General features: G+C 39.1%; 1 protein-coding gene across 1 annotated transcript in view; it reads right to left on the bottom strand.

Annotated features, from left to right (window-relative positions):
• PTPN4 (protein tyrosine phosphatase non-receptor type 4) overlaps positions 1-23,326 on the bottom strand; it is a 107,787-nt gene extending 84,461 nt beyond the window's left edge. Inside the window, exon 1 of the mRNA XM_062607155.1 lies at positions 23,193-23,326. The gene's annotated coding sequence lies outside the window, so the exon portion shown is untranslated. The remainder of the gene's footprint in view (positions 1-23,192) is intronic.
• Positions 23,327-25,517: the final 2,191 nt, after the last annotated feature.

Genomic DNA, 25,517 nt, shown 5'->3' on the forward strand with positions numbered 1-25,517 from the left:
AAAGAATGAAACAAAGCTTGTCCTTTCCAGATTCAGATGCTGGTATCAGGAAGCTCTGGCAATGCCTTAAGAATGAGGGTGATGTTATGTACATCAGAGAGAGGGGCAATGGTAAAGGGTTTATTGCCAACACTGCTTTATCCTTTTCAAAAATAGCTCCCATTCTCCAAGAAAAAGCACAGCATGTTTATTTACCAGAAGGTCACCCAAAAATCTCTCAAAGAGAACTTCTCAGCAGCCAAGAGTATGAGAAATATACAATGCCCATCCGAGAATGTGCTGTTCTCAAAACTTTGAAAGCTGGAGCCCACAGAGCAGAAATCCCGGTTATTTAACACAAAACCAGCAAGAAGCTTGTGTCTGCTACTGACAGGCAGGCAGACTGCGAGGAGCTATTCTGATTCCCTACAAAAGATGTAACACAAGCATTATTAAATAACAGACATGTCCATCTGTCTTCTGGAAGTATATAAAGAGACACACAAATTAGAATTTCTTCACAGTGTTAGATCATCCACCTTTCTCTAAGAAAATCTGCAAAAAAGAAAAAAAAAAACAACCCAGAGAAACGAAGAGGTGCCAACTAGACTGAACAAGTGCTGACAGAGCTCATGTGAGTGCAGAAAAATCTCATCTAGCTCTGAAGACATCCAAAATAAGTAACTGAAGAGCACAGATACCCAAACCTACAGCTCAGGCAGACTTTGTGGTAGGCTTTTTTTTTTTTACCAACAGATATACAGGCTATGCTACATGTACATCTCTGGCACAAGGTGGTCACTACAGCCAAATATCTAACATCTGTGAACAGCCAATAACATGTTTGCCACTATGTATTCTATTAGGCCATTTTGTAAATTTGTGGTTACGTTCTTCTGAAAAATTATATGGGAAGATACGGTAGCTGGAGTAGTAGTAGCCATTATATGGCAAGTTTTAATAATACTGCTAATCTGGTTCTTACATCTCATTTTACAATTCCATGGACTGTTCAGTTTTCAGTCTGACCACAAGGGATGGGAAAATATGGGTCTTAAAATTATAGTTGTTTGAATATTTATCTAAAATAAAACAGGAAAAAACACTAACTACTACAAGCAACTACTAACACCTTTGTAGTTAGTTTGTTTGCCTGCTTTGTTGGCTTCACTATCAAGTTCCTTTCAGTTTTCTACTGAATATGGTTGACAGATAATTTAAGAGAACATAAAATCACTTTCCAGAATAACTATCAGAGTTAAGGGAGATCAGAGAACCTTCACTTAAATGCCTGTTTTCAGAATACTTACAGACAAAAATATGACATCTATGGAAAGCACATAAAATCTAGGTAAGGCAATGGGAGAAACAGAGAACTAACTATTTTACAGCAACTTTTAGGTAAAGAGAACACAATCACTATCTCCACTGGCAACAATTCAAGAAAAATATTACCCCAGGAATCCAAGAGCAACTCCTGAATGAATATCATGCCTTCCTTTCAGTAGGGAAAAAGAGAACTGTGTGCAAGGGCTTATGGAAAAGAGCAGGCAGTAAGAACCATGTTATCAGCAGGTACCAGCAGTTCAGAACAGGTACAGGCTAAAAAGGTATTATATGGCTACTGAGAATAGAAGGAAGATGACAGTAAATGCTACCAGGCAGAGGAGTACTGCCAGTCTTACAACAATGACATCAGATCCCGAAGTGCACACAAAATAGCAACTCAGGATATTTTGGGAGAAGGTGTAGAAACTCATGGAACATAAACTCACAAAAAGATGTCATTCATTTACATTTGATGTGACACAGAATAGTCTGTTCTCCATTTCTGATTTGGGGTTAGACTTCAAGAAATAGGAGTTCAACAGTTCATAAGGGGACCTTCACAAAGGCAGTGCCATCAAATCCTGGTACTGAAGTTTAGAAAATGACCTACTTATTAAAAAAACTGGCTCAAAAAAAAACCCAAACTAAAACAAACAGAAAGATCATCTGTATGATCAAGTCCAGTTTGGTGCATTAAGCTCATATTTTTCTTTTACTTAGTGGTTTGATCTTTGAAAGAGCCAAAGATTGATCCTTTAGCCCTAGAAACACATGGAAATTTTGAAAGCAAATTATCAGGATTACAATAGCCATAAAGGAGGCAAAGACAACACAATGAACTAGAGCTCATATGATTGATCAGAGGGTACACAGCTGAATATCAAAGCAGAGCTGCAGAAACTGTTTCAGGGATATGTATTACACTGTTGACAATGCCACTTTTTCTGTTACTTTTTTCCCCAACTAAATAAAGAAATAGACGGAACAATTTACATGATTTTTTTAAGAACAATGGAAGATACTCTTAGGTTAGCTGAAACACTTTAAGACTTAAACACATGCAGATGTATGTATTACGTACAGGTTTGGATTGAGCCAGAACATCTATTTACCCATTACCGCAGGAGTATATAGAGTTGGATTTAGACATGAATTCATATCCTTTGTGGGCCTTAATCAAGGTTCAGATTCGAAAATGCCCAGCTTTGCAGGTAACTTAAATTCAGATATATATTTCATTATTTCCAAATGTGTTTAGGATCTGTAGAGTAAAAAAAAAACCACACTCTTCCCCCCATACCCTCCTCAAAAACCAGAAACAACCCACAAACACTTTTATGCTGCTACTAATAACTTGACTGCAGACTAATGAGTGTATGTCTCTGTAGACTTAAGGAGAGAGTGGGATTATTTAGTGCATTTGTGAATAGACAAACAGCGCCTTGTGATTTCAGGAACATGAAAAGCAAAATTATTTGTTGTGAAGGTATCTGGTCCCTGGTGGAAGACACTATGAAAACAGATGAGGTTATATTACTTTTTTTTTTTGGTTGCCAATGACCCTACCAAAATGGCTGAGGTCTTTAAAATCTCACACTAAACTCACCATATGCTGCCTTGGAAAACTACTGATTTGAATAATTCTTTTGAAACTTATACATATCCAATTCCAACAGCTTATCAGTCTAAACCTTATCGTAATTATTTGACAGGTATTTCCAAATAATAGTAGAGGTTTGACTAATAAGGCCCACCCAGATGATTTACATAGGTTTTCAACATGTTCTGGGGATGACAGGTTCCACCTCCTATGTACACCTAAAAATGAAGGATTTCAGTGATGTTATTGATCAATTGTAAGAAAGAGATAAACAGAGTTGGAAAACACATTAAACAATAAGGGGGAGAGGGAGAGACATAAAGAAAAAAAAGCAGCAGAGATCAGAATTTCCAGAAGTAGGATGTGATCATGTCAGAGGCAATTAGACTTTACTCTGATGAACTCTTTATTTTGACATAACCTGGCACCACTAGTTAACACAGCATTCTTAACCCACTCCTGAGTCTGGATCCTCATTTCCAGCCTTACGTCATCCTCTCCCTACTGCTGACATAGCCATTTGTACAGCCATATGGTAAACCAGAGTGGAGAATTAAGCAGCAACACAATTTCAGCAAAATGATTTTTCAGACAAACCAATTCCCCAAAACAGTTCACTGTGCAGCAGCATAAGCACTACTGCAGCGCAAGGACAGCGCCACAAAGGGGGGAAGCTGCTTCTTCCGTGGTCAAAACAAGCACACCTGTTTAAAAGTATTAGCATCCAGCTAAGTAAAGATCATTCATTTCAGTAAAAGCAATTTCAAGACTTGGAAATGGTTGAAAAGGTGGGGGAAAATGTAAAGACTTTCAAAACCAAAGGCTTTTTATTGTGTATTTAATGAACTGGAGACAGAACATGACTAGATAAAACAGTGATGGCTACAGTCACTGATGGGATGAATTTATTTTTTCTTTTTTTTTTTTTTAAATACTGAAGCTAAAGCAGGCACTTGGGGGGGGGGGGGGGGGGGGTATGTGAACATCTAAGGAAGCCAGCATTTAAAAAAAGGCATGAAATATTATGATAAATGGAACGGAAGGAGATGAAGATGCAAAACCAAAGGGGCAATCACTTACAAAAAGAGGGAACAGCATATCCTTCCTTGAAGCATCAGAGACCAGAAATTTGATGTACCCTCCACCACTTCCACAGCTATTTATCAACTACCATAAAATAAGACTGAATTTATTTAAAAAAAAAATACATCACGTCAGTGCTGAAATAACAGCATTCTGTTTATGTTTATCCAAACAGTATTCTGTATATAACTGAAACTGTTGTATCATTTCACCACTTACCTGCTACTGACCCCTCTTAAAATCTCCTGCATTATTTAGGTCTCTTTCACTACAGAATAAAAGACTCGCATACAATGCAGCAAACAATGACAATGAAGAATAGTTGGGAAGAAACAAGTGGCACGTGATTTGTTTTGTGGTGTCTGAATCATTAATTTGTATTTTGTTTCATGACGTACAAGAGGAAAGATTAAGACTATAGTGTTAACACAGATGATTCCTGAAAGATCAAGTTTCCCAAAACATGAAGGTTCAGTGATAAAACATAGTCAAAGACGTTATATAAAAGAGGTGATGGAGACTGACAGAAAACTGCTCTAAAGGCTCTATGTACTATTTCATCTGAAGGTGGTACAGGGTCTGGCATATCAAAGAAAACAGAATGGTAGTTATCAATGCACATGTTAGTTTTACTGAAGCTGTACTTAACTATAAAAAGGCTTAAAGAGAACACAGACTCAAGTGCCAAGTCTGACCTAAACCCATCTTTTCACTTGTGCTTTACAAAGATCTTCAGGAGCACAAGGTGATTTAATACAAACCAGAATGAGAAGCAAGACTCATCATATTGTGTCTGTACTGGTAAAAGACTTGCATAGAACCTGGTATTTGCTGCATTTTCTCACTTCAAATTTATATACTCAGTAGGCGTACCAAAAAAAAAAAACCAAACTCCTCCTTTATCTGAAGATCTCAAAGACTTTTTACTGGGAAACAGTATTTCTCATTTCTACAGGAGTAGAACGAGATGCAGAAAACTGAGTAATTTGCCTGTCATTACACAGTGAGTCAGTGGCAGCAGCCCACACTGGTCATACATCTCTCGCTGTTCTTATCAGGACTGGCATTAGAATGAGGTCTTTTATAACAGTTCCATGCCATATGTATAAACAACACGATCCTCACAATTTCAAATGTATGCTTGTTTGTTCTTTTGCTATGAAATCGAACACTAAAGCTTATACAATACTCTATTTAAAAGATAACACACTAGTGGCTTCCTTTTCAGTCCAGTACTTCATCACCTAAAAGATACCGGAAATGCTTTTGGGTTTACCATGAGCATGTAAAAATAGTTGCATCTCCTAAAGAATAAAAGTTACAGCCATTAGTATCTACATCTTAAAACCAAACAAAACTAGGAAACTGATTTATAAACAGTTTGTATGTGACTACACCAACGAAGGTTCACTGTATACAGGACCTGCGTCTTACACTTCTCCATGTTAGTAATCCTGACAATGATGAATGAGTTCTGGATCTTTAATCTGATCCAACACAGCAATTGGATTCTTATCTGCAGCACATACTGTGCCAGCCTTTCTGAATTTTTTCCCCCATGGAATGAGAATTCACTTTTGCATAGTGGGGAAGGGGGAATGATGATGACAGTATAAATGAACAAGGAACAGTAATACATAAACAAAAGATAAATTGTTAGAAGAAAGGTTAATTTATGCAACTCAGAAAAAATTTCCTCCTCTAGTTAACAAGCAATCCTTAAATCCCGCACAACTTGGCATAAAGTCTGTGATCCCTTTAGCATATCATCTTTGGCACACAATCACACAAAACAGCTCAGGAAAGACTGGATTTTATCTTTGTCAATGACTTTGGCAAACCTTTCCAGAAAAACAGACTTTCCTGTTGTAGTTGGTGCTGATGTACTTTTCTACAATTAGCCTCTCTAACTGAAACTTTCACTTAAATTTCTTACTCAGTTTTACTATTTGTCAGATTATTGCTGGAGTCTAGACTTTTAATTCATAACAATTTTTTACCTTGCAGATGTCCAAGTCTAAATAGATACTGAAAATCATCATTGCTGCTTTTGCCAATAGAACAAAACCACATGATATTCTGAGGTATGAAAATACAAACGAGATTAGAGATGTTGCGAATTTCACATCAGTGCACCTAATGTAACTGGTATAAAACTTTTGGCCGAGGCAGTAGGGGGTGGGGTAGGCAAGGCCAAGCTCATTATGTAGCTGCTTGATGATACATCTTCTCCTACCTGAAAATACCATGTAGCTGTACAGGGATGGACTCCAAAGGCCTGTACCAATGCCCAGTTGTGGATAAAGCAGAAAAGAAGCAGCAGCAACAGGAGGAGATAAAGTAGGATACACTCCCTCCCTTTCAAACTTCTGTCATTATCAGCTGTGTCTAGCGGTTATTTGAATGCAGCTTCCTAGATCTCAACCTTTCTGTGCAATTGCTTCTGCTGCACCACATTAGCCAAAAACCACAGCAACTACCACCCACCTCTATCACAACCTGGCTACAGCAGGAGATCATGAGAAGTACAAAGATGGTGGCACTGGAATTAGAAAGTCAAAGACAATTAAAGTAGACAAAACAATCTGCCTCTAGGAACTGCTGCAGGCTCCCTACAGGTTTGGGGAGCTGCATCACTTATACACATGATCTTAAGTTTCTCTGCTCAACAGTAAGGGCCAAAACCTTTGTAAATGAAAGATTTCATGCACTAATACTACTATTCAGAAAGGTTCTGATGTATGAACACAACTTTTAAGATGTCAGTGAATGTATATATCCTCTGAAAAGACTAAGTATTAGTAACATTTACAGTAATTCCATTAAAAAAATTTGTGTAGTAATCTGCATAGCCATAGAGAACCTTGCTTCAGAGGTCTTATGATGCTCAAGGGATGTATTACTGCTATAGTCTATGAAAATAGTTCAGCTGACATAGGCTTAAGTACGTGTGGCTGAGTTAACATCTGGAAAATGACTACACCAGGCAAGAGTGTAGGTCCTGGAACAGTAATTGCTACAGAAGAAAAATATTTGTACACAGTAGCCAAGATTTAATTAGGCACAAAGGAGAAGTATTAAGATCCCTATGTATTTTTAGCTGCACCTATCTATTAGACAGCTTTGCTTTAGGTTACAACTTGAAAGATGTCTTTCAGATGGCAAATGAACTCTTCAATACCATTTAACTGGTTTAGAAGCTTAAGTTTTCTTTCTAAAACAAATGCAGAGAAACTGACACTGAAATAATACTGTAAATTTACTTTTCAGAACTGGTGGAAGTGCTTAGAAGCCCAAGTCATGTAGAATTTAACTATCACATGAAATATATTTACAATTTTACGTCCCATAAGCATTGGTATTTTGTGTTTTCCTGCAATTTGATAGTTAAAATGTTTAACATACATAGAAGACTCCACAAAAATCTTTTTCCTTGAGAAAGAAAAAAGATGCCTCCCCCAGAGGTTCAAGACAAATCATTTCAGATGTCCAGGTTCTGAGTCAGTTTACTAAAAATCTAACACATCTTGTTCTTTCTCTTTTTTCTTCTCTCCTTCTCATAATCCAACATAATCTACAACATAACATAATCCAAAACAGCACCCATTTATTCAACATTAAGGCTGCCTTTATTTGACTCTGGAAGGGAATTCAATCAAAAGTCAATGAGACACTCAACAGGGAATAAGAACATCCATAAGGACAAGTTTGAAATAATGACTTTGCTGGTTGCAAAATTTTATGTTACATGAAATTCCTATGTAGACAAATCCTGCAATTTTTTTTTTTTTTTTTGTATTGCTATAAAGCTGATCCAAGTAAGCTCAGGTGAGACTAAAGGCAAGCAGGAACAGAAATCCTAAAGGAAAGGCAATTCATCAAAAGCATTCCAAATACCCTTAAGGTTTAAAACACATGATCAGCTCACCTTGACACATTGTTGGCACTGAAAAGTTTTTGAGACAGCCAGACCAGTGCACACAGCAGATGTACAAAAGCCTTTAAAGAACATTACCTACTCCACACAATTATTAAAATTACATCAATCATTCAGAAACAAATAAAGGGTTTTTTCCCCTTCCTATATTTTTACAAACTCAAGAGAGAGGAAAAAAAGCATAACAGACTGATAATCTTACTGCAAATGCTGCAAATCTGAACTAGGACACATGTTAAGAGTGAGCTCCAGTTAGTTGTATTGCCACATGAGGCCATTTGACACTCAGATCCAGATGTTCCTGTTGATCAACCTTTTGGCTGTCCTAATATCAGACTGAGCACCAGCATTCTATTTCAGAGAAATGGGGACAGAGTCAGAATTTCTTTTACGACCTCAGCTGGTTTCAGCACAAATCTCCTGAAGTGTGAGGCCATTATCAGTTTCTTGCCAGAAGTCCTACCTACCTATAATATAGGTTACTGTTAAAACTAAGTTTTTAATATTAATATTAAAATTGAAAATGTGTCTTAGAGTTGAAATTTGATTTATGTAATTCTTTTTAAAAGCTAAGACATTTCAAAACTCTCAAAGAATGCTTTTTTTTCCCAGGTGTATTCTCATGCGAAAAGTAAAGAAAGTCTACAAAACAACTGTGCAAGAGAAACAGTCTAAACTTTAAAATGATTATTTCTTAGAAAATAGTTTTACAATCACAGAATGGGTAGGGTTGGAAAGGACCTTATGATGACCTAGTTTCAACCCCCTGCCGCGGGCAGGGACACCTTCACTAAACCAGGCTGCTCAAGGCTCTGTCCAAACTGGCCTTGAACACTGCTTAGAATGGGGCAGCCACAACTTCTCTGGGCACTTTGTTCCAGTGCCTCACTACCCTCATAGTGAAGAACTTCTTCCTTATATCTAATCTATATCTACCCTGTTTAAGTTTGAACCCATTACCCCTTGTCCTATCACTACAGTCCCTGATGAAGAGTCCCTCTCCAGCACTCTTGTAGGCCCCCTTCATATATTGGAAGGCTGCTATGAGGAGGCGCTATGTTATTTCTAAATTCATTTTTAAGAGACACACTATGTTCTACAGACACTAATGAAGTTGATCCTACTTTGCCTTGCCAAGTTTCAAGTAGTATTCTGCACTGAATCTTCTTCCTTGGATATATTCACAGTCACCCTTAGCTGGTGCTACAAGTGAAACTTTAGACATGCTATTCTCAATTCTCTTGTGTTACCCAAGCCAGTAACAAAAACCATTAGCCAGTGCAGACACAGCAGAAATTATTAAGTACATCCTGCTCTGTCAGCCGTTCACTGTCAACTATTCAGTGGGTTAAGCCTTGCTGGTACTTCATATTGCGAGTTGTTACTTAATTACTTTGAGCATTACCAAATTCCTCCTACTTAGCAATTCATGATTCCTAAACCAAAGATACGAAATCAAGTATTTAAGGCATAAGAGTGTATCATTAAATTGTACTGATCTTTTATTTTTTTTAGTACTTAAATCTATGGGTTTATCTTAATTTCCTTACAGGATTAAAAAAAAAAAAAAACAACTCTGAACTCTGAGTTATCTACAGCTTTTAAGAACAAGAGACGTATTTCTTGTGTTAACACCAAGGTTGTTAACAAATGTAATCAGATAGGAATAATATCAAGACTGATATTTGAAGAGCATGACTAATAATCTCTCTCTATCCTGTTAGCTGCTTTTACGGTACAGCCGTTTGCAGTCTTCTCTATGGTCAGCTTCTGATCCAATTTGTGCTTTCGTTACTAATCCCAGCAATTTCCACAACTCCTCATGAACACTGTATCCAGTCATTTACTGAGACTTAATTAAGATCTATTTCATTCACAGTAAAACAAGTGTAAACTTAGGAAAAAAATAACTCCTACTGTCTTTAGTGTCTCCAGAACACAAGAACAACATTTATTCTTAAAAACCTAGTTAGAAAACTATCTTCCAAAAACATTTCTTTTTAGAATTTGGACAATTTCTATACTCTCTCAAGCAGGCATAATCCACTACAAAAATAGAGATATTGTATACATAGCAGTTATAAACCAATTTTGCAGACAAGGATCTTAGAAGGTAAGTGGGAAGGAAAGAGAATATTTTTAGTAGGTCATAAGATGCAAACATAAACCAGCTATGTCATGCTTCTGTAGACATGGAATTCCTCATATGAGGATGCTTAGTCAGGCGCACAGCCCACAGGACAGATGAAGGTCCTCTCTCATGCTGCTCAGTATTGCAAAAGCTCAGACCCTTTTTTTTTTTTTTTTGCTAAAAAGAGAGGCATAAGTCAATTAAGAACTGTCAAGAGACTGTTCCAGTACCAAAATGAAATACTTGAGAAAGCACAATAATGATAAACCAGAAAGAATTCAGATTGATTCACCTGAGACTGCAAAAACTGTATGTATCATAGTTTTCAAGCACTTCGAAACACAATTTTTTCTCCATACATAACTGATGGAACATTTATTAAGAACCTTAAAATGTTAACACCAATTAGATACTTGTTTCTAAATGATATGGAGGAGAGCACCAGACTTACACACTGCCCAGGCAGGAGAACGCACTTCTGAAAAATGAATGAGTACAAAACACAATGAATAAAGCAACCAGAGAAGAATGTAATCCAAATTTAAGGCAGTATTTTTTGCCTGAGGTAAATTTCTAACCACCCGTTTTACAAACAGGGTATAAGGAATGTCAACAAGTTTGAAAGGACGTTCAATACAAGGGATTACATGATAGGGTGGACCTACAAAACACAGCACACTCTATCAAGCAATAAAGTCTTTTTTGCTCCATACCAATAATGTATTTTAATACCTTCACACTTCAGGTGTGGCAACTACTTCCAAGAGTTGGGAAGACTGTTTCTTTCCAGTCATCCCCCTTCCCCCTTCTCTTTTCTGATTCTTTTCTCTTTCCTGCATTCAAAACAAATTACAGGTGCTCTTCTCCTGTCCACTGGTACATTTGGGATTAGCTATGTAAAAGCAGCAGTGCAAGAGGGGATGGATAATATCCATGACGATTTCAAGAAAAACACGAGGCATCCGGTTTGTCTTGCCTACTGTCATGAACTGGGTTTCATAAGGAAGCAGAAGACTCATAAACCTGAAAATACAATGAATGCTTACTTTCAGACAAATCTAAAAAGCCTTTTTTGCCCCTTAACAGAACCAGGTTTCCATAACAATCGCATAATTTTTAGATACCCATTATTATTTCTTTCAGTCTGGCTTACATACGAGTTAAATACCAAGCACCTACAAGAACAGAGGAAGGGCCAGAGTGTGTTTCAGGAAGAAATCCACGTTTAATAAACTTCAGACATTAGACTTGGAAACTGTGCCAGCAGCGTTCCATCATCTTGTTTCTGTAAATGCTGAACAGCCAGTGAAATTAAAAGAAGCTTTATATTGCACAGACAAACGTAAGATAGGTTTTGGTGTACCTATCAGTCAGTTGAAATGCAGACATTAGCATACTAACTTTGTGGATGCTCAAACGACATAATTGTCAAGATGAAAGCAGCTGACTCAAATGCAACCTGAATTATACAGAAGCGCTAAAAGGAAGCGCGGAAGAACTTTGAGGAACCAAAAGAAGGTCTGACTTCTCTTCCTTTATCTTTTTCCTAAGCTAACATTGTGGCAGCACTCAAATCCTAAATGCATATAATTCCAAGTGACAACACTGAACACTAATGGAATGACAGTTATGACACTGTGCTACTAGTCTTTCTCCTCACCATGCTCTACCTTGCCTCTCTTCCCCCTCAACACCATTAAAACCCTTCTCAAGGTGCAGTGTAAGTTCACCTGAATAGTCTTTCCACTTCAAATATTAGGACAGGCCATGCTTCTCTACCTCTCCATCTAGCTGAAATGTTTTTCAAGTATCAAAACAAGCACCCACCACCAGCATCTGCTCAATGCAACAACAAGGTACATGATGGTGGGACTGCTGGTCTGTATCTCAAGGTAAAGGGGGCCAGGAGAGACACAAGTCATGGCACCAGTTGGTTCCAAGATGAAATTCCACAAAGCAGTTCCTAACATGACATCATCCTCATGCAGAACCAGCCTGGCTTGTGAGCAGGAATTAGGAGTTTGGGGGAGGGGCAGAGGGGAAAGGCTATTGCAATCTAAAAGCTCCTGCTGTTAACTTGACTTTGTTTTTCAAAGTATCAGCAATGGTGAAAAACAAAATTTTAATACAGTAAAATCCATTAATTGACGAGTAACCTCCTGACAACCAGAACAAAACTCTGTTTCCTTTTGGATATGCTTTACACCCAAGAGGATAACCTGATGGAAACTGTGCACAAGAGCTGTCCCAAAGCCACAGCACTCAAGGGGTCCATTTAGAAGACAGTAAGTACTAGTGAACACAGAGCATTGTATTTCATGTCACACCATCTTGGGGCTATTTCAAAAGAAAAGCAGCATTAATTTTCTAAAGCTTCTAGTGTGCTCAAACAACACCCTTTGAGACCATCTCACTCTGTATAACCCATCTAAAATCTTCAGGATTGAAAGGACTGTTACAGTTGACATGGTCCAAGGTGCAATGTGAATAGTAAAGGTTGGAAGTACTTCCAAGACAACCTTGTGCTAGGTTGGTTACTTTTGTAGTTGCTATAGTCAGGAAATGGAGAATTTCGGAAAAGAGTATATGCTTTATATTGCATAAGCTGAACAGACAAAAATTAACCCCAAAACTCCATTCATTAAAGATTTCTTTAGATTTTCAGTACAATACAGGAACAAGAAACTACACTTAATATTTGCTTGACCTCTGAGGAGAAATCCACCAGTGAATATTTCACTAATAACCTCTGCACAGAGCTGAATATGCAAATTAACATGATTAGAGAGTCACAGAAAAGATAAAAATTACACTGTTTTGAATGCCAAATGTAAATACATCATTTTCAAATGAAACTGTCAAACATCTTGTTGTGGTGGTAAAAAACAAATCGCTATGCAAAAAGATAATACAAGAAAAGTCAATTGTGTGTTTCTAATAATAAATGCTCTTGTGGCTTTTGAAGTCACAAAAAACTCTTGGCTGAATTGAAGCATTGATTTCTGTAGTTATTTATGTGCAGTTCCTATTAGAATTCTATTGAATTCCTTGAATGGTGAATGGAAGTGCTTTTGAAAACACACACAAAAAACTGCTAAACAAGGGACAAAATAAATGGAAAGCGCAGTATTGCCAAAAAAAGTTGCAAAAAGTCAACAGAACATTTCAACGTTTTTTTTGAAGTGCTAGCATGTACCACACTGCTTGGCAGAAATGATGAAGTCTTATACAAAATACATTTCCCTTTCACTCCTAAAGAGGAAGCATGAACATTGCTATATGCTTTTCAAAGATTGTTTTAAAAAATTCTTGTGATACTCTTCAAATATGTTTTCCAGTAAAACATGGGTTTAGTGTTACAGATTTTTAAAACAGTATCACTCCTTCTGTCCACTATACAATATGAAGATATTTTATTTAGCATGTCCACAGATATATGGGAAGTGCACAATATATATTAATTATATGATGGACAATAAACAGATACACTTCTGAAAGCCAATTCCCTACTGATTTTAGGCAACATTAGTTAAAATAGTTATTAAGAATACATATATTACAGAACTTTCTTTGCAAGTGCTGGAAGTGTATTGAAGGCTTGAGACCTGGGTCTCCAATGCCCTCATTCCTAAGCATTCATTTTTATGCCATTCTTAATACACTTTAAAGCATTTGCAAGGCAACTGGACATCCCACCAACACTGTAAGGAGATAAATCCATTACCTCAACTTTAGAAATGTTAGGCCTTTAAAACACAAACTGGTTTCTAGTAATTGTACATAGCATAGTGGGCTGCAAGCCCATTTCCACACTTTGAAAGCTACCAAAAAAAAAAAAAAAAATTTATAAATAATTAGTCAGCATTTTTTATTATTTTTACTTAGACACAAAGAACTATTATAAAGACAATAAACAACCACTAGTAAAGGAATCCCTTTTTACAATTTTGCTTAAAGTCTGACAATGGATTATGTTTCCATCTTAAATGCTATGAAAATAAGGATATTTATACATTGCCAAAAGAAAAAAGATTTTACTGCGCTTTCTTCTGAGTACTCATTAAAGCCATACAGGTCTGGAAAGCAGATTTTTAGAATATGGCTTTCCATTTACAGCAGAAAAAAAAAACATAGCATTAACACATTTACCTTCAAAACTTCTTTATCAGTCTATCTTTATTTTCACTGAAGACCTCATCTGTTTTCACGTAAACTTCTCATAAAAAGACTGTTCTTTAATGACTTAAGTAGTCAGTAACTTATTTTGAAATAACTTAAAATTATCATAATAGCACTACTTGGTACATGTAAGGATTCATTTTTTTCTGTTTTCTCTCATTTACTTGTAGCACAGTAATTCTGCTGAACTATGGCAATTACTTCAATCTTGGGGAATCTAGTGTCAGTCTGCAGTTACATATTTTTTTTCCCTAACATGACAACATGATTTGCTATCACACACTGCCCTCAGATGAGGGATAGATCTCCAGTGATACAACACACCCCAGCTTATTGTACAAAAATGCTAGAGCACACACAATTGTCATGGTACTCCAGGTGCAGCAGAATGCAAAACATACTCAGAATGAATGAGAAAGTCAGAAGTGAAAAATGCCTTTTGCAGATACCAGAGTAAATATAACCATTTCCCAGAACATTCTGAATTAATCTGTTTGTCTGGAAGATATGGGGGGCAGGGGGGTGAACTGTAAAGAGGTGGATTGAAAAATGCTTACATCAATGTGACTTAGAAATGGAAACCGGAGATTTGACAAAGTAGCTTTATTGGCAACACGACTTCTATTCAAAGGTGGCTAAATGTTAGCTGAAGTTTCAGATGTTAATCAGCTTTCTCTTTCAAGCTACTCTCTCACATACATTTCATTAGTATAATTCCTACAAAGCACTTTTATTCCTGTTTTCTCAGGACTGTGTATGTGTTTTCAATACCAAAGAAGTAATCATCTACATTACCCTTATTCAGAGAGGGATGCTTTTTATGAAAATTCTTCTGCAGAAAATATCTAGCATTAATGAGCCTCACATACAGCTTTCCTGTAAAAGGAGAGAGAGCATATGTGATGGGGAGGGGGAGCAGCACCAGAATCATAAAAAGAAGGCAATGCCTCTGCTGGTAACTACAACGGAGTCTTTTAATTGCTTACTTCAGTCTTATTAAATAGCTTACAGCTATCTAGAGAATTTCTAATCTTTCATTTAATTAATCTCAAGAATGAAGTTCTCCTTTAGGAATTTCCTCTTAGAGGACTTTTTGTGAGATGTTAATTTTCAGTCTATTTTCTAGTCTTCTACAGAGGAATTCTGTTCTAAGTGTAACTGCATATATCCTTAATGGTTACTCATGCCTCATTTTCTTACTGTATCTCTCTCAGCCTTTTAAGTGGCTTGTTTTTGAAAGCAGAGATGTTTTAATTAATACATTTATTATGCTTACTATTCAAGTCAATAAAATTCACTTAATTATGTCAAATTTTGAGAATAATCCAGTTTCTGCAAGCACAGGGACTGTGAAAAGTCAAAAAGGGCCTTACAAACAGAACCCAGAGAATATCCACCACATTCTGCCCCTCCCCAGATACCAAGTCACTTACCCAGCAGATCCAAGAGCCGCAGAACAAAGAACTCAAAATCTATACTAGGAGCTAACGGAAAACACAATATCACCAATGCCTTAAGGTCTCTAAAGTAATAGCAAATCTCGTAAGTGAAGATGCCAAAGCAAATCAGACCACACAGGAAAGCAAAGCAAAAAACAGCTTTTGCTTTCCTGACAAAGATCTCCAAAAATTATTTCCTTAGTCCCAAATATGAATATTTGAAAGTTTAAAAGTTCAAGCCATTTCCAAACTGAGTGGTTTACAATTCTGACTTATATGGTATATTTTAATATATCATAAAATGAAAATAAAAGCAAAATATTCATAAGTGAAGGGTTAAAAAAGATAAAAGTTAAAAACTCTTACCACCATTAATGTTCTGTCCCTCCTTACATAGCTGGACATACAGTGAATTTGAGAATCTAGAAGCACAACTAGAAGCAACTGTATTAGCCCTATAATGAAAGATCTAAGTCAGGAGTCTAACTCAAGCTCACAGAAACCAAGCAAACTAAAATATATTCAAATTATTTGGAGGTATGACGGACCCCATAACATAGCTGACTGATCTATATGTTCCATTGTAATGCCACTTCTGTATTTCAGTTTCCCCCTCCTGTGCTTGCATGTTCCACAGTTATTTCAGCAGCAGCTTCCCATGTGGTCATGAGATTTGCTGACATTAAACAAACAAAAAAAAACCCTTATTCACCTTTCCTGTGTTTTTCAAAACTTGATATGTTTTATAATCACTGCAAGGCATCTCCCCGTTTCCTCTTTCCTGTCTTGTTAATCCAGACTTAGACAAACGTGATACATTCTTTAAGTTTTAGAGGCAGACACATTCTAACCTTTTTCCATAGACACTACATCTGGAAAGGTCCTTTCAAACATTAAAGAGATCAGCTCCAAGGAAAGCAGGTGCATTGAGATGAGCTAACAGGATGCATGTCTTCTTACAGAGTCAACACACAATACTAAAACACAGTAAATGGAGAATTACCTGCAGATTAGGATTCCCAGGACTCACCCATAACTTCATTTGCACTCAAGTACTAAAAACAGATTGTGGTATCAATCCTAACAGCAGCCTGCCACCCAAAAAAAGCCAGAACCACTTCCAAGGCAAGTCTTAATAGCAGCTCACAATTTGGAGGTTACAGGCCACAGTGATTTAAAACTCAAATTCCAAGTGATATAAAATTCTATTTTTAAAAAGACAAACTATTTTATACAAGTCCCTTTTCCTGAAGTATACCTTTTCTGAGTAGGCACACTATATGAATGCTTCAAAAACAGTACTGAGGCTATATGCAGTTTAGAGACAATAAAAAGCTGCCATATGCAGTGCACATACACAATCTGCATGGAGGAAAAAAGAGGAAAGAAAAAAAAAAAACACAGCCAAAAAAACTTACACTGCAACACATTGGTGGTCATCAGCACTGGCCACCTTTAACCCTATTCATAAATCTAAAGACAAAAATATGCCTCACTACTTTTTCAGATGACACTAAAAGCTTGTTACAAGTACGAAGACGGACAAATGCAAAGTGACGTATGTTAATTTTAACTTTCTCCTAAGCCAATTTTTCACGGGAAGTCTGCATTTCCCAACCTCAAAAGCATTTCTGAATTCAAAAAAAGAAGCAAAAAAAGCAAAAAAAAAAACCAAACCACACCACAAACAAGTCCACAGTTTCACCATGTGATTTTCCTCCTAAATTATTTTGTCTTTGTCTTTATTTATTATTTATTTTTAAATTATTTAAGTAAACGCATTGAATCACTGGTGTAAGATCTGAGAAGCATCCTCTTTTGTCCCAGGAGAAATACACCCCATGTTGGTTTTTTAATTTTTTTTTTTCCCTAAAAATCAGTTATGGTAAGAGCTTTAAGTTACGATGAGCATGTTTTTAAACTTACTACTCTTTGACATGTCTTAGGAAAATACAAAGCAAGGCATCCTCAGGAAATTATCCACTCATCCAGACAAAGCTATGCTAACCCAGGAGTTCAGAGGGTTAACAGCAATAACTGTTCTTCCACTGACAGGTATACTTCTATGTGTTCTTACTGAAAAGGTGGTCAGCTCTCTACCCAGAGAAATGAACAACATTTCTATTTCTATTCTCTACTGAATCTCTATTGGCACGGCCAAGAGAGAACACAAGTTTCTGCTATGTCACACTTGAATCTCTTCTTTTAAAAAACACAGCTTTTCAGTGCATCAAATCCACTTGCTTGCCTCTTCTGCAAATACCACCTTCCACCGCTAAAGAAAACACAACACTACTGCTTGTTAACCTTCTTCCAAGACAAAGTATGTCAGCACATCTCTGAGACAGAGGAAACATAGCAGGTTCTTATCTTTAACCAGCTGATGTTTTGGTTTACATGGACAGCTATCTGCTGCAGATAGAGTTCCAATTTCTGGCTTTAAGCCTGACTGATGCCATAATACATATACATAAGACTTAGAATAATTTTCTCATCTGAGAAAACATTTTAAAAGTAACTTCCATTGCAGTCAACAAACATTCAGTTTCAGTGTTTCTCATTTGTGGTCTTTCACAACAGACACAGGATATTATTTGGGGATTTGGTTTGTGGGGTTTTTTTGGGCTGGTTGGTTTGGGTTTTTTAAGGCAGCAAGATGTTGGTACATAAATGGAATAAACTGACCAAAGGACTCAGGAAAAGCTAAAGTATGCCCAACTGTCTTAAAAGTTAATATCCTCTTAGAGACAAACACAATTAACAGCATAAACTCAAATTGTATTTCTGCTAAAAAAAAAAATAAAAAATAAAATTACCTTATTAAAACTATCAAGCAAAATAACAAAATTACATTCAACTGAAGCCTCCAGACTGGAACATCATCCCAAAAAAGCCCCAGTTAGAACAAGGTTTTCAGCATTTAATACCAGATATTTAGCGATTTTTAAAGTATAAACCCCAGGTTGACAAGAGAACTGAATACATCTTCCTTCAATCTAATCTACACCATTCTAATTAAAAAAATCCACGTGTGAAAATGTTAATCTCTAGCAGCACTACATTTGATTTTCATTTGAAGATTTTGGCTTTTGGTCATGCAGAATAATTCAGTCATTCTCTCGGCTACTTACCCTGCAGAAAATAAGAAATGTTGAGAAGGGCAATGTACAAACATACATGTAATAGCAAATGCATTATCATTTTTTTCCTCTAAAATTTAATGGATGGCTTGAAAACTCTAAAGTGGCAACTGCATTTCATTTCCCAATCAGTGAAAATATTTCCTAGAGCATTCCTCCTTACAGGTCATAAGTACCCATAATTAAAAGACTGTTTATTTTTAAATAGATATTAGCCATTTCCCCCTTCCTCATGTAACTGTAGAGATGGCAGTATCTCATAAACCACGCATATGGAATTGCATTTATCACCCAACAGTCACCTTATAACTTGTCCAAGAAGTAATGGGCCAAGAGAGGTCTAATTGCATCACCCTACCAAGTTTTTTTTGAATGCACATAAGCTAAGAAAGAAGAACCTGGTGTAATTCCCACATTTCAAACAAATATTCATCTAGTTATGCTTGTGTGATCCACCTGAGTAACTACATGACCATCATCTGTAATATTCTATATCATAGTACTGGGACAGCAAGCATACAAGCAGCACAGACTTTAGTAATGCTGTAACACAGATCACCATAAAAGACCATATTCTTGTAACCTACATCTAGACCTGGTTCTGCTATGTCGACACATCAATAAAACATCTGTGAACACATTAACTGCTGTAAACTTGAAGCAATCTACTTTGTAAGTGACAAATAGCAGTAACTTTCTAATAACTCTGAAATCCTTCAAAATAAAGAATGGATTTTTTAAATATGTACCCGAAGATACGTACCTTTATGACGTATCAGAGAGAACTTAGAGGAAACAGAAAAATTTTAGAAATTAAAGGCTTTCAAAAGCCTACGTAAAACTATTTTTGTGCTAATTCAGTGGATTACAAATCCCCAAGGAAAAACAGCTTCTGTTCCCAAACAAGCATATATGAACAGCTGGCCCAGACTTTAAAGACCTGCTGTTGTGTTACCAGGCCACTGTTGAGCTTTTTTGGTTTTGTCTCCTGCCCAGGCCATTCTCCCCTCCTCTTTTTCTTCCACCTCCACAGTTCCTTCTTTCCATTACAAACAACAAACAATCCCATATCATATATACACACAAACCATTTTTACAGTTGTTGATGCTGGAGCATAATAAAACTCATGAGAATTTTGTCTGGCCATTTTATAAAACAGTGACAGCACCAGAGTGAAAGTGAGATATTACCCAAAAAAAGAAAAAAAAAAAAAAAAAAAGAAAGAGAAAGCAGAATCAACCATCTGCTGAAAGATTCTCTTGTTTGACCATTTTCTAACTGGTGAGAATGGAAGTGAGGTAACACAAAAACAGGGTTTGAAGGCATGGGATTCATGTGATCTTGTACCAAATTTACACCCAAACTGGGAGGTTGGGAGGCAGAACACAGGGAAGGATGAGTCAGAATCATGATGTATCAAAGGATCTAATAGTATGAAAACCTGAGAAGACAAATCACAGAAATGTGCTATTTATCAATATAAGGTTGACATCAACAATAGAACACATGCATGTCCCTCCTATTTGTTTTAATTAAGTTTTGATCAGCTGAAAAGTTAAAGCAGAATTTTTAATCCACCATAATTTTACTTAGACACATAACCCAACCCATTTACCTCATCCTAAGGTCTAAACTGCCTGAGCAAGCCATTCTGTCCTTTGTTTCCCATGTACAGGTTAGTTTAAGAGACTAAATGAACCATCCTATCTCCTCATCCAGTATATTCCAAGTTGTAACTTCCACTCAGTTCTCCAGAATCTGCTTATAGAGTACACATTTTACTTTTTATATGTGAGCATAAAGAAATGCACAGAACTTCCAGACACATTCAACAAAACATTCATAAGATAACCTACCAATGATAACAAGACCCTAGAGAGATGGAACCCCGAAATGCTGATCAGGACCTTTCAGGAGCACTAAATTACAATATGAAAGAAATTTTAAACCCTCTTTTTCCCAAAATAATCATGTCACACACTACTGTATCAGGCTGTTACTCCAGGCACCAATCCTGCAGCTTTCTGCACCCATAGAAGCCTGTATAGCATGCCACGCAAACACAAAGGTTAACAACAAAACATACAAAACATTCACACACAGCAAATGCTCACGATAAACATCAGACTAAAGGCTACAGAATGCCTGTTACAGCTACAAGTTCCTGCAGCGAGTTTTGTGTAGGTGGATCCCTCTGCCCAAACAGGGGTCACTGCAAGATCACAGCCAAAATGATGTACCCTGGGTATTAACTTACAATATATCCCAAATATGCTAATGGTAATGACATGTAAATAGTACTACATGAATTCCATTCATTAATAAAGAGCTCACTCCATAGAGCCATGAGTATTACTTCTAAGATTACAGGATTTTGCTTTTGTTCACATTTTACAAATGTAGCTGCTAATAAATTAATTCTAGTCACAGAAGAACAGTATAGGCTTAACTTTCCTGGTGCTACAGTATTAGTACATCCAACCGGCTGCTATAGTGCAAGTATTTTTAGCAAGGGTGGTCAATCAATACTTCTATGTACAAGCTAAATTAGACATTGTAAAAAGCACGGCAACAAACAACACATTTCGTGGAAAATTTTACCAAACAAGAAACTGACATCAAACTAAACCCTAAGTAGGTGAGCCTGATTCCAAACAAACTTAACTGCAAACATTAAGAAAATGTATTAATATTTTACCTTTTGTTACATCTCTACTTTTGAGGAAAATGAATTAGTATTGAAATGATTTGATCTAATAAAGAAAAAATCTACAAAACCAGAAACATAATCTAAAAATACACAAACTCTAATGACAACAAAATTATCTCAAAAAATCAGACCAACGGGCACATTTCTGAGTTTATAAAGCATAAATGTGCCTGGGAAGCATATAGACACACACATACATATCTGTAAGCTTATCACCCAGAATCATATTTTATCAACATGATGCAAAGGCAGAGTCATGCCAATATGTAAAAACAACTTTTTAGGTCAGTGAAGCAAGAAATCCATTGTCAAGAAAATGGCATCCATAAGATTACGATACTGAATATTTTATTTTTAGGCAGTGAACTGGAAAACTTTCCTACAATATAATATACATACCTCATAAGAAAATGGTTTTACCAATTCTAATGTACCCCATTCTTGTATTCCAGCAACGCACATTCACGGTGCCACGAGCTCATAAACCTCTGCATGTGGGTGAACACGCCAGCGGCTCCCAACATTACAGAGCAGTTATTTGCCAGTAACAGGCAGGCAAACGTGCACTCACACACCCCCTCCCCACCCCCCACCCCCCCCTCAACACAGAGTTTGGCTCAGTGCAAAAAAAAAGGGCCCGTGGGTGAGAAAATGTATATGCATACTGTAATGTAACAATTATTCTTCAGCTGAGATCCACTAGCACTTCTGTAATACACATATCACATAAATACTTTCTATCTCACAGTTAAAATAATGTAACAGCTTGGCCACACTGAAGCCCTGGAAGGGTTGTAAGTAACAGCACAAAGTTCATTCACATATATTTTACAACTAAACGACATAAATTCTTTGAATAGGCAAGTGGTGGGAACATTTCACTTCCACTGGCAGCTATCTAGTTTTAGCAACTAGCTCTTGGAGATTTTTTGAGAGGAAAAGACGTTATTCTTCTTCTAGCTGGTGCTGCAACAGTATACACGAATTAACCCATCCCCAGGTACACCGAAATCCTCTCTCGCATATAGACACAGACGATTATACAAGCCTTCTGCTTGAGGGAGATACTAAAAATGTACCAGAGGAATGCAACGACAGCACTCAAACCCATTTCCCTTGCCCATAACCAGGGCAACGCGTACATGTGCCTAGAAAGCACAGGAACGCAAACTTTCATATAAAACATGTTAAAAGCAATAATCTGTTTCGGGCACTCAGCAGAGTTCACCACATTTTACAGTTCCCAGCAGCCCCGACCTGCCCCCACCGCCCGCGGCCCCGCAGCTCGCTTCCCAAGGGCTGTTTACGAGCCCTCTCCGCTGGCCGACGGCCGGTTCCACACAATTCCCCCGACGCCTGAGCCAGAGAGGATCCGGATCTCCCGATCTCCCTTCTTTTCGGGGACACATAAACACACAGAAAGGGCACCCCCACACCCCCGCCCCCCCACCCCAAGAGAGCTCTCGGCACAGCCACTCTCCGCCACCGGCGACCTGTGCGCGAAGTTACGGGAGGGAGAGCGAGGCTGAGGGGAGCGGCGGCCCCTACAGCCACGGGAGGTGGACGGGGGTCACAGCACAGGAATACGGCGCACAGTATCACCCCCCGTGCCGACGCCCCTCTCCCCCCACAGCACGGAGACCCGGGCGCCCCGACGGCCTTACCTTCATATAACAGCCACGTCCTTCCAGATGGAGCGGGGACCGCGGAGGGAAGAGGCGCGGGGGCTGCGCTCGCCGCTGCGGCCCCGCGACCCCCCGCACCGCGCACGGGCACGCGCCGCAGACGCTCGGGCACGCGCCGGGGTGCGCGCGCGCAGCACCGCGCAGCACCGCACCGCACCTCCGTGCGCGGGAGCGCCGCTCTCTGCCTTCAGTTCCCCCGCAGCGACCGCCCCAGCCGCAGCCTCGGGAGCGGCGAGAGCAGCCGCCCCGCGCCCAGCCGCAGCGGCGAGGACCACATCGTACTGCGGCAGCTGGGCCGAGGGACCGGGAGGTGGATGAAGGGGAAGAGCTGGGGGAGGAACGGAGGGGGAAGCCCGGAGGGGGGAGACAGCAGCGGATCCCCCCCTCCGGCCTCTGCTTTTCCCCTTTCCTCACAGTGACTGGCCTCAAGGGGTGGCGAGGCGGGAGCCGGGGTGCAGGCAGAGCAGCGCCGGGCTGGTCGGGTCTTCCCCTCACGGGGCACGTCTCCGCCTCACACACACCGGCAATCGTCCTGTGCGGAGACCCGGCCGGGAGGCAGAGGGGACCAGGGAGGGGAGAAGCGGCGCGGCTCTGCAGAAGCGCCCTCCCTGACGGTAAGCAAGCAAGTGAGCCGCCCGCCTGCCTCATACGAGGAGCCCTCGCAACATAGCAACCAACATGGCGGCTGCGCAGTCACTCGGCGGCGGGCGATGGGGCGGGAGCCGACCTGCGAAAGCTCGTGAGAGTCAGAAGGGAAGTGAGAGGTCCGCTTCACTTGTGATTGGCCCAGCTGCTTGTCTGTAAAAAGGAAGACTGAGTCTGTCCTGCGGTCTGATCGGTTGGATCCTCCATCCATCAGTTAAGGGGCGGTGCTCCGCGCTGAACCATGTCGGGGTTTGCAGGGCTAGCAGGGGTGATCTCAGTATGTCTTTTGTTTTGCGCGGCGGTGGAGGTCGTTCTTGAGGGGATGGTGGCGGTGGGACCCACGGGCTCGGCTTCTGTCTTGTCTCCCGCTACGGGCCGTTCACCCGAAATACCGTCAGCATAGGCCTGTCCCGGACAGGGAGGCCCGGGGAGAGCTGGGGTTGCTCCTCTTCAGAAATGGGGCTGTGGGAAGGCGAGGTGTAGCCACAGCCTTCCTGATAAACAGTGCTGCTGCTCCTGCCTGGGTAGGGTGGGAGAGATGAAGTTTTCCACACTCTCAGGTGCAGCCTGGGGACCAGCCTGTTCAGAGTCTCCGTAGGGTATAGGCCACAGGACACGGTAGGGCAGCAGTCTGGCCCTGGAGGAGTGGCATGGGAGCATAATGAGCAACTAGAGCTGGAGGAAGCATTTAACAAAGGCGGTGAGGTAGCGATCCCCGGTGCACTGCAGTAGTGTGCTTCACTGACAGCCGGTAACTGGTACATCTCGATGTTACCGTGCTTGTAAGTAGTCTTGAGTGCAAGTTTCAGGTCAGCGCAATGTCAGTTAAATGGCAGCAAGCCTGAACTGACATCAGGGCTGCCAGGTAGTCAGGTTCCTAATGGTGAATGGAAATGAGCCAGAGACAGGAAATGGGGCTGTTTTAATGGTATAACATGTCATGGCCACATGTCCACCCAGCCTCACCCTGCAAATGTCCTAGAGAGTCATTTCTGACTGCAAGTCCTTGCCAGAGTTCTGCAAGGTATGAGGTGTATTGTGCCTCTTGGCCCCTTAAAGATTTTCACATGTGGCCTATGGGAAGGTTGGCTTTGGGAGACCTTAGTTCTCACAACTCAGTACTTTGATGTATTTATAGAATGTGTGAAAGGGTGAAAACTGTCTTTAATGTGCATTTATTAAAATACAGCTGTTTCCTAAATAACAGAATATACAGCTGGGAATAAGTTTTGGATTTCACAATTAAATTCCTAACTGTAGCAAGATGCAGAATAACACTAAGGGAGCTTGCATGTAGTCTTCTGATTAGGAAGCTTTCTAAACTCTCATTCTTTTGATGTTTGAAAACCTTTTGTATATTTCCAACCTAATCTCGTGCCAATTTTGTTCCTTTGCTTAAATAGCCCTTACCTCTTAGTGGTGTTTACCCCCAATTATTTTTAAGAAAGCAGTCATACTCCATTTTACTGGCTACACAATCTGAACTCTTAACCTCCTCTCTTTTCCTGAGTGATTATTAGCACACACAGGATTCTCCAGTTGTCTCATCTTCTATCAGGACTAAGTTAAATCAGGGATTGGAAGACTGAGTTTGGGGAAGGCAGTCAAGCAGTAGTTTTAGATAATGCATAATTTCTGGAGCACTTTTAAATACTAGAC

This window comes from Pezoporus occidentalis, unplaced genomic scaffold (assembly GCF_034315485.1).
Source record: "Pezoporus occidentalis ecotype Australia unplaced genomic scaffold, CSIRO_AGI_Poc_V1 ctg12, whole genome shotgun sequence".
Lineage (NCBI taxonomy): Eukaryota > Metazoa > Chordata > Aves > Psittaciformes > Psittacidae > Pezoporus > Pezoporus occidentalis.